Below are 11,446 nucleotides of genomic sequence, written 5' to 3'. Positions count from 1 at the left end.
ATTGGAATTGTAACCTTACACCTCTGTAAAAGGGCTATACGAGGGGGCGGAACAATCTTATCGACGAAAACTTTATCTGGACTGTTAAGAACGTGATTGAGAGTGATCCATTGTCACACTATATCTCATAAGTACCTGTAGTCTTTGATTTAAAAACAAAAAAAATATGTTTTACATGTTTTATAGATTTTCAGCTTGAAAAGAAATGGTGTATGGATGTTGAAAAGAGAGAATAGGTAACTCAAACTGTACGCACAGGAAATCTTAAAAAGTTAAAATAAAGCTCATATTTTTTTTTTTAATGTTCGTAACGTCGAAGATTTTGCTGCTCCGTGATTTAATAATATGTCCTTAAATCACCCAAAACTATATCAATTTATAACATTTTGATATGAAAATTTTAAGACCCTATAAGTAAAGATTCTTTTATATTATGTGTACATTTTGCCCGAATATGCCGTCAAATATTTTTTCTGTCAAACATTTCCGTGTAATTTTTGAACGGTCCTCGTAGCTAGCATAGGTTTTTTTTTTAGCTTTGTGAATGAAAAACTTTGGAGACTAACATTATGCACACAGAAATTGCACAGTTTTTTTTACCTTTATATTATTAGGAAAAAAAAGTCTTTAGAAATGAAGTTGAAACAGGTTTTTTAAATTAAAAATGTTGTCTGGTTGATACAAAATAACTCATAAACTTAAAATAATTCTTCATTTTATTGCGACAAAAAAATTTAAAATGATTTTACAAAAAAATTTTTTCTAAAGTATGCGCTGCCAAGGTTTTGTGTTTTGTTTTCTGACTTTCCCATGTTCCTTACATACTTCGTTTTCATCTGGCTTTGGTTCAGTTACAATATTAAGTTCTTTACATACAGCGTTATATACATCTGAAACATTTACATCACATTTGGCCGATGTTGTAAGATAGGTATAGCCCCAGTCAATAGAAACAATAGCATCAATGACTTTGTTATCGATAGTGTCTTCTTGTATCAAGTCCGATTTGTTACCAACAACAATAATAGGAACTTCTTCTCGTTTCTCTTCAAGAATCAGTTGTCGTAAAGCTTCAATTTCTCTGAAAGTTTGCATGGCATTATCAAGGTCAAATACCAGTGCAAAAGCATGACTGGTCTTTAAATTCTTTCAAGAGATCCAGGTACTGAAGTCGCCTGCAGTGTCCAGAATCTCAAGTTTGGTGTATTTGTTCTTAGATGTGTGAATATCATACCGGAACATCCTCTGGCGGGTTTGGGGCATCCTTTTCTCTGAAGCCTCTTTTAGTTTGCTTTATCAGGCATGTTTTACCGACCTTCCTGGCCCCGAGGACTGCAATGCGGAAACACTTCTCCATTATGGCTGGCATGTGCTATTGATTTTGTACAAGACAACCTTTTATTTCAGTTCAGCATGGATCTGGATTCTAGGAAAAATTTTGTCTTTTATGCTGCCTTCCAATCTGTTTCTGCTTTCTTATTGGTTGAACTGTTCAGGAATCATTATCATCTTTTAGCACCTTTTTAAATTCATACGAATCAATTTAATAAAAGAAGAAACATTTTGAGATTTTTATTAGCTTGAAAATAATAATTAGCTTAGAAATCATTAATTAAATCCCTGAGAGATAGTCCAATGATATCTTCTTTTTTTTTTTTTTTTTTTTTAAAAAAAATGAAAATATTTAATTTAAGTTTTTATATGAGCAATTTAGTATGAAATTTATGAAGTCAAATTTTTGCAACAAAAACTTGTAACCTACTAATAAGGATATTTATACCCCCTGCTTGAAAAGTGGGAGGATATACTTGCATAGTGATGGGATGTCGTAACTTCTGTTTATCCTCCTGTCCGCCGTCCACTGTTAGCTTTGGGGTACCCATCTCTTATCTGCAACTCCTCTTATACCTCTGAATGAAATTTAATAAGACTTCCACAGAATCTTTATTACATAGAGCCATTATGCACTTCCTATTTAACTTTTTGATCGTAACATAGTATGGGTTTCCCATAACAAAACTTAGACACTGTCATTCTGTCTATAATATTGAAGGATACCCATCTCTTATCTGCAACTCCTTCTATGTGACTGAATAAAAATTTAATGATACTCTCGCAGCTTCTTTATTACATAATGCCATTGTACACCTCCTGTTTTACTTTTTGATCTGACACTTTAATATTTCATGGTAAAAAATATTGTAAAATAAACCATTGATTAAGGAAGTTAAAGGAGTTTGGACACGTATTTGTGCTCAAGATCACAATGAGCCATTATGAAGGCTCTTACATGGTAAAAACCCTGAGCTATAATATCAACATACCATCGAGTATTTTGTTTGACCTCTCACCTCTTTGATCAACTAAGAAAGTTCATGGCACATATTTTCTTTTTTAACCAACACTTAAAAGAACACGGTTTTGAAATTAACACAGTTAATATTAGAAAGTCCTACTGAATCCTGTGTGAACTACTAGTATTGGTCTTTTAAACGAAAAACGAGTCAAGAAATATTTTAAAAGTGAGAATCACGTCAGGAAAATTAGCGTTTTTTATTCTGGCCGGGGTTAGTATAATGCTAAAAAGATTGTCCTCTTTAGAGAAGATAAGGAAGCCATGAATATTGTTAAAGTCACTCAACTGACAAAATAACCTTGTCATTAAACTAGAGATACTTTATCACTGAGCTAAGAAAATGATACCACCCCCCCCCCCCTCTTCCCATATGATTATAATGGCATAGTTCGTATTCTGCCAAGCGAGACACGAAATAAGTGTTAGATGAAAATGGATAAGAAGAGGTGCACAATGGTAATATGCAATAAAGAATTTTATTCAGTGGTATATATAGGAGGAGTTGCGGATACCAGATGGGCACCATTCAATATTTAAGGAATCACTGTTCGCCCATTATGCAAATTATCCCATGTTTCCCACTATTGTTGATACCCTGGCATACTATACTAACTAGACAGTGATTCCTTATTTTTCCATTTCATTGTGAAATAAAATTGTAGATTTAGACTTTAAAAATGCAGAAATAGATTTAAATTACACGAGGATTCCCATCCCAATTTCAATAGTCCTCGCCCACTGACGTCAAACACAACGGCATCCGCACGAGATTTTCATGCATATTTGGGCTCCTTAGCGTCAGACTCAGAGACAGATGCGCACGAGATTTGCATGCTTATTAGGCCTCCTTAGCTCCTGACCTATTGACTTGCCTAATTTACATTCCGGTAGAATTATCAAGAAATTAACTCCGCTAACTTTCAAATATTTATCACAGAGAGAAAAATTAGAAATGGAAATATTAAAGAAAAAATGACAGTGTCCAAGTTTGGCTATGGGAAACCCGAAATTATGTCCAATCAAAAAGTTAAAAAGGAAGTGCACAATGGCATTATGTAACAAAGATCCTGTGAAAGTCTCATCAAATTTCATTTTGTGGTAAAGGAGAAGTTGGGGATAAGAAATGGGTATTCCAAAGCGTACTTGACGGATGGACGTTCCCATCACTATAAATACCCCCTGCCTTTTCAAGTGGGGGTGCAATATTTATCTCCAGAAAAAAAAAACTGGCAGTGGAATTTCACTTAAATAAGCTGCTCAATATCTGTAAGTGCCGAGTATAGGACAAACTTTGTAGCCCTCCACTGGCAATTGGTAGCATCTCCATATTTGTGAAAAATTCTCGAGGGGGACGTTAAACAACTAACAAACAAACACTGTGTCTCAAAAGAATATTCGCGAAAGAGAAACGAAACTTTAAGATATAATGAAGAAAGTCCTTTAAAATTAACATATTTGAAGAGTAAGATGTATTTTGAAACATACCTGTTTAGTTAATAAATACTATTGATTGTATTTTACACGAGCATTGTTCCTCTCATATTACTTTACAGTCAGAATGATGCTGTATAACAACTAGCAAACAAAATGTAACAAATTAACATACAGAATCTTTAAAGTTTGAAAGATAAGTATATGTAGTTTTATTAATTGTCTAAATTGGTATTCCTTTTACAGGGTTTATGAAATTTATTAATTTTTTATTTCCTTTTGTGGAAAAAAAAACTAGAAAAACGAACCTATATCTTTATGAAGATTTTCTATATTTAAAGTATAAGAAAGCTTTCCCATTGTAAACTTTAGACTTTTATTGCGATCTCAACCTGCTACCAAGGATTAATTCCTGCTGGAACATGGGTCTACACTCTGCACTGGAAAGCCCGAAAAATTCGTCGGTGATTGCATTGCCTTGAGATTATAAAAACCTTATCTGTTATTGTACTGAGATTAAAGTTTGTTTTTTTTACTTCCCATTTGTTTTGATATGTTTGAGTTCATACCGAGGTCTCATTCTCGTCCCATAACTATTGAGCTCTTGCCATTGTTCTTTTTAAAGTTTCAACTGTTTTTCTCTTTAATTTCGAGGAGATGTCCATTTTAAGAAATCTTTCAACATTTGATAAGTAACGTCCCTGGATTGCATTAACGGTTTAGACTTTTGACTGATAACTTTAAACCTGTAAAATTTGAATCATAGAAAACAATCTTGTAATTTTTGCCACTACTCGTATTTCACTTTCAAAGACTTAACAAGATTTTACACCAAATATATACAATAAACTGTTTGTCAGTTGTGAACTTAGCCAGTACAAAATTATAAAAACACGACAAATTATAATAGTATTTGAAATAAATTCAGTTAGTCATTGCATATTTACATGAGTTTTAAACACGTATTGTTCAGTACATGAATATCAAATATTTTTCATTAATAAAAATGAAGTTGTTTTTTTTTTAGGTATTTTCAATTGAAATAAAGCCTTGTTAGTTACTACCAGTAGTATATTATTAATGAAATGTGTATAATTGTGTTGATAGTAGAGAAAACGTTTCCAGAGTAAAGCACCTGAAGGACACTTTCAAGACGAGCAATGCAATGATTTGCAGATACATCTAACATTCCTTTAAGTATCCTCTTTATGAACCGTATTCATTTACCCCTGTGTGTTTTACTCCTTACCCAGTGATTTTGAATGATTTACAGAGTGTATTGGTCATCTTTATTCATAAAGGTATTTAAGGTTAGACATATTAAAGTTGGATATTTTTAGTTTTTACCTGAATAATGTGAAGTACGAATTATATCACGTGCAATTAATTTGGTCACACGTTAATTATTATATGATGAATAACATGCAATGTATCCGAGTGAGAATTTCTATTGTTCCTTTTTGTTTTACTAACATACGAAGATTTTAAAACAGAATTTCTTTAAAATCAATGATGAATAAATGATAACATATTTATTTTTTTCTAATATCTCTCTGGAGAGTGTTTTCTTGACACATGTAATTAATTCTTAATGATTGATTTGTTTATGTTGGCAAACAAATAAGCTTCATGTCCTAGATAACATTCGCTAATTTTTCTATTACCAGGTTTTTTTGTCGAATGAGATTCTTGCTTCATGTTTTTTAATTAGATAGATAAATGAACATGATTTGTTTCTTGTTATCATTTGCTAGAAAACAAGGAAAGAAATGAAAATTTCATTCTAAGTCATTTTTATACAAACTGTGAAAGGAAATAGAAAAATATATATCTTATTTTGCACCCCCTGGAATGTATTTATTTTTTATGTTATTTAGTTTATTACGGTATTAGTTTAGGTAAGACTACAGGTAAATAATTAGAAGATATTTAGCCATAAACATCAAAAGTCTTATTGCTTATATCATCATTTCTGATGAAAAATTTGCAAATACTTACTCTTTTGAAGCATAATTAGTAAAACAAAACATGAATTGATTATTGCCTACATGTATTTATGTGACAATATTCTGGGGTTCTTGATTGGGAAAATAAATATTTATAACCATTTCAATCTTTATCATAATATTTTCCTCTCTGGGTCGAAACTGGAATATATGTTATAAATGTATTCTAGTTTCATCCTGATTTAGTATTTGACCTATTTTAGCGATATATTAATCTTAATTCCAAAAACTATAATTATGATGATAAGAAAGCATATTCTGTAATTGAATACTTTCACCAGGGGGATACTTAGATTTAATAGATTTGATGGAATAACAGATTTTCTTAATTTTTATGATATAATTATCACCTTTTCATTAATTCTCAATTGCCATTCGTTTCTCATACTAATCATATATAAGAATTATGTTTTACAAAATTGAGTAGGTTGTTTGTAAATGAAGTAAACATATACAATATATAAGGTGTTAACAAAGATAGTATTGGTTTAAACATGTCACTTAATATAGAAAGTAGATTAATAATCACTTATTGTGCTATTAAGGGTTATCTGATGATTCACTGCGTTAATTGAGATGTCTTTTTTCTTCAAGTTTTTATGTATGTCTTAAGTAAACAATTTCATTTCACGTTAAGCAGAAGTTGGCTTTTGTATAAAGGACAGCTACATATTTACTGAACCTAATTTTTAATTGTTTCATCTAAAATTCATAACCAGAAGAAATCTAATTTCACACTAAAATGATGTTTTGAAACTTTTAATCCCAGAATATTTTTTCCCAAGAAATTCAGTAATTTAGAGAGACTTTTTCAATCCACTGAGGCCTTCCACACTTTTTGTGTGTGCTTTTAAGCATGTTGAAGTGTTTGCGTAGTAGGTAATCAAATTCCATTTGCCTTACGTCGCGGGTTCGAATATAACTGTGTGGATGATGCGTGGAGACCGGTCCTTCGGATGAGACCGTATAGTTCCGTTGTCGCAGTAGGTGCTGGCACTAAAAAAGATCACTCCCTGCTCAATGGCCCTAAGTGGCGAGTGTAGAACAAAATTTTCAGCTCTTCTACGGCAAGTGGTTGCGTCTCCATATGAGTAAAAATTCTCTAGAGGGACGTTAAACAACGATTAATCAATCAATCAAACGATATTTCTTGACCAAACCTTTTGGTCCCGAGGACTGCTATGCGAAAACACCTTTGCATTGAGACCGATGACGTAATGTTTTTTCGTCCCTTATATTTGTGTTTTCTTGTCAAATAATTTAGATCTAATTATGACATTTTAGCACCCTTTGAGAATAGCAGAAGCGTATCGATAGAAGTGACATTTTGAGATTTCTTTCAGGAAACCAAACAAATTTGCAAATATCATGGTAGGTAAATAAATAATGTAATTTATTTTTCAGAACTAATAAAAATTCTGTGTGTTTTTCTTTTGAACAATTAGTCAAATACAAATCACAACTGTTGTAAATTACTGTAAACCAACTTTTATTGGCGACGACTTTATTTCGCGATTTACCGGAAGTAAACTAGTTCGCGGAGATTAATTTTCGCGACCAAGCCTCTTTTGAACTGTTTTAACAGAAAAAAGGCTTTAAAGACGGCGAGAAATATTCGCGATGACGAGGCTCTCGGGAACCTCGCAAAAATTTCTCGCATGCGAATAAAAGTTGGTTTACAGTATTACAATTTTTTATAGTTACATGTATATATTATATACATGCATGTGTTTTAGCCTTAGCATTCTATGAATTTTAAAAAATGCAATTTTCTGCGAATTCCAGGATACCTTAAGTTTTTAAAAAATCTTTTGGCTAAATTTTATTCGGTGGTAAATTTTTAATTTTAAAAATATACAAATGGTGCTTTTATTCGCATTTACGTTACGTAATATGATTTTAATATATGATGGATTATAAGGGAAAAAAACATGCAAATATTCATTTCTTTGTGAATTCAGAGCACAGGGACTTGTTTCTGCAATTATTTTTTTTAATCCCGAGCATAATAATAACACAAAGTATCCAACTTCAAATTACATAGAGTACCCCATCCTCTCCCCGGAATCTCAATTATTTACACTTTCACAGAACATTCTCCGGCATGTTGTTTATTACTTCACGATAATTTATCTACACATATATAGCATGCTCGTCTTTATGTTCTCTTATCACTATAGACAGAATCAAAACTCTTCTATCCGACGGAAAAAATTCGTCTCACAACACGAAACAGGGAACACTATTTATGCCATTTTATATTTACTATATGACTGATTTATGTAAAAATTACTGGTAAAAAAAAAAATGTCCATTCTGTGAGACGGCCGTTAATTTTTAGCTCACCTGAGCCGAAGGCTCAAGTGAGCTTTTCTGATCACATTTTGTCCAGCGTCCGTCTGTCAGTCTAGCTGTCCTCTTTGTAAACTTTTCACATTTTTGACTTCTTCTCAAGAACCACTGGGCCAATTTCAACCAAACTTGCCACAAAGCATCCTTGGATAAAGGGCTTTCAAGTTTGTTCAAATGAAGGGACACGCCCTCATTCAAGGGGAGATAATTAGGGAATTAGTGAAAATTTGGTGACATGTTTTAAAATCTTTTTCGCAAGAACCACTATGCCAGGAAAAATGAAACTTATGGGGAAACATCCTCAGGTAGTGTAGATTCAAATTTGCTCAAATCATTACCCACGGGGGTAGGGCGGGGCCACAATGGCCGATCAAAGTTTTACATAGAAATATATTGGAAAATTCTTTTAAAATCTTCTTCTCAAGAATAACAAAGCCACAGTTGATTATATTTAAATGGAAGCATCCTCAGGTATTATAGATTAAAGTTTTTTTCAAATCATGACCCCCAGGGGTAAGGACGGGGCCACAATGGCCGATCAAAGTTTTACATAGAAATATATAGGAAAATTCTTTTGAAATCTTCTTCTCAAGAATAGCAAAGCCATAATTGATTATATTTATATGGAAGCATCCTCAGGTAGTGTAGATTCAAGTTTGTTCAAATCATGACCCCCGGCGGTAGGGCGGAGCCACAATGGCAGATCAAAGTTTTACATAGAAATATATAGGAAAATTCTTTAAAAATCTTCTTCTCAAGAATAGCAAAGGCATAATTGATCATATTTATATGGAAGCACCCTCATGTATTGTAGATTCAAGTTTGTTCATATAATGACCCCCGGTGGTAAGGCGGGGCCACAATGGCTGATCAAAATTTTACATAGAAATATATAGGAAAATTCTTTAAAATCTTCTTCTCATTAATAGCAAAGCCATAATTGATCATATTTATATGGAAGCATCCTCAGGTAGTGTAGATTCAAGTTTGTTCAAATCATGATCCCCGGCGGTAGGGCGGAGCCACAATGGCAGATCAAAGTTTTACATAGAAATATATAGGAAAATTCTTTAAAAATCTTCTTCTCAAGAATAGCAAAGGCATAATTGATCATATTTATATGGAAGCACCCTCATGTATTGTAGATTCAAGTTTGTTCATATAATGACCCCCGGTGGTAAGGCGGGGCCACAATGGCTGATCAAAATTTTACATAGAAATATATAGGAAAATTCTTTAAAATCTTCTTCTCAAGAATAGCAAAGCCATAATTGATCATATTTATATGGAAGCATCCTCAGGTAGTGTAGATTCAAGTTTGTTCAAATCATGATCCCCGGGGGTAAGGCTGGGCCACAATGGCCGATCAAAGTTTTACACAGACATATATAGGAAAATTCTTTGCCGATCAAAGTTTAACGTAGACATATATAGGAAAATTCTTTAAAAATCATCTTCTCAAGAATAACAAAGCCATGATAGGTCATGGGAATACTTTTGGATTTAAACTTTTCAATAATAAACCAATTTCTACTTTTTCTAAGCCACAATGCTCAGGTGAGCGATGTGGCCTATGGGCCTCTTGTTTTTTTCTTCTCACAGAATGGACAGTTTGAGGCCTATGACCTGTTGAAAACATATTCTCCATCATATTCTCTCTCAGAACCGTTTCACATTCATTGTTTTAATTGCAAATTGTCTACTAATTGGTCACTCTCAAGTAAGGATTGCTTAAAATCAAAATAGACTTACATTCATTTTAATTGTTTTAACCAAGTAGACAATTATAGGTAAGAGCTATTTTTAAGTAACTGAATAAAGAATATTTAACGTATCCCAAAGCACTGAACATCCCAAAGCATGAAATTGGAAGACCATTTCCTCTTGATTGTGGTAATATTGAAAGCATGTCAGTGTCTTCTTCCGAGGGAGAAAGCATACCCGGTATTTCTGGCAGAAATGTAAGTTTACTTTTTATTAGCGCTACTGGTCCGAAGAGCTTATGCGATAGTAAGGTATCCGTCGTCCGTCTGTCTGTCTAGCTGTCCGTCTGTCTGTAAACAATTTTTCAAAATGCTACTCCTCCTATTTTGGTCCGATTTCAATATAATTTGGCTCACAAGAAGACTACACTAAGATACATGATTTAATGCATCAGTTTTTGATTTCGATGAACTATGTTGCCATGGTTGCTAAAAATAGAAATTTCTGTGAAATTCCTTTAAAACGCTACTCCTCCTACAGTTTTGGTCTGATTTCAATATAACCTGGCACACAAGTAGACCACATTAACATAATTTAGTGCATCGGTTTTTGATTTCGTTGTACGGTGTTGCCATGGTTACTAAAGATAGAATTTTTTGTGTAATTCCTTTAAAATGCTACTTCTCCTACAGTTTTGGTCTTATTTCAATTGAATTTGGCACACAAGTTGCTTCAAAAAGAGACGTAATCAAGGATCATTATTATATTTATTGCTGTTGTAAAGTCCAAATGGCTATTTTTCTTTTCCTTCGTTATAAGTACAAACCAGTAGAGCTACAGTCTCGACAGAGACTTCTGTGTTCTCAACCGACAGAGAGAATGTTAGACGGTATTCAACACCTAACATTCTTACATTCCTTTAATAGAAGAAACAATGGATGGAAGAAACAACTGCTATAGTCAGAAAGAACCAAAGATTGATTCTCTGTAAGGAAGAAGGCATTAAAAGGAAGTGACATATCAACGTGTATAGTTTGTGCAAATTACAGTTTATGGGATTTAACCAATCAAGGTTAAAGCCATTTATCAAAGTGAAATACATGTACCTTATTTTTTATTTTGATCGGGTTCGGCTGACAGTGTATGTTAGCCAACCCGTATAGAATCATTCCTCTCTTTCCCGGGGTTATTAGTGTTACCTTAATAGAACATTTGACGTCACACCACGTTGTGTCATCAGTCGACGCTGAAAACTTTGAAAGGTAAGGGTGTGGTTTTGAATCAGCAAATCATTTTCATTGTTTTAGCTGGTCTATCTTATAAAAAACTAGTGCTAATTGTAACGGGGACCGTTACAGATGTTCCCCAAATGCTCCCCATCTCCCTTTTGGTGCCATATTCCCTGTAAGCTTCATTAAATAAGAGTTTATAAGACAAACTTTATGCATTTGAGACTTTAACGTTTACCCAGAAGGGTACCAAGTTCATTCATATTTTAGCATTGCACGCGTGCGCATGTGAATGCGTGTGCGTAATGACCATATCATCTTATCTACACAATCTATATACTTTAATATACTAAATATTAAAATATTTA

General features: G+C 33.1%; 1 pseudogene; it reads right to left on the bottom strand.

The window, feature by feature from the left end:
* Positions 1-762: 762 nt before the first annotated feature.
* LOC134264431 (ras-related protein Rap-2a-like) lies at positions 763-1,357 on the bottom strand (annotated as a pseudogene).
* Between the last annotated feature and the right edge of the window lie 10,089 nt (positions 1,358-11,446).

The sequence above is a fragment of the Saccostrea cucullata genome, unplaced genomic scaffold (genome assembly GCF_032062105.1).
Source record: "Saccostrea cucullata isolate Sc308-1 unplaced genomic scaffold, CSIRO_AGI_Scuc_v1 ctg9809, whole genome shotgun sequence".
Classification (NCBI taxonomy): domain Eukaryota; kingdom Metazoa; phylum Mollusca; class Bivalvia; order Ostreida; family Ostreidae; genus Saccostrea; species Saccostrea cuccullata.
The sequence above is the reverse complement of the archived record's forward strand: the minus strand, read 5'-3'. Positions and strand labels throughout refer to the sequence as shown.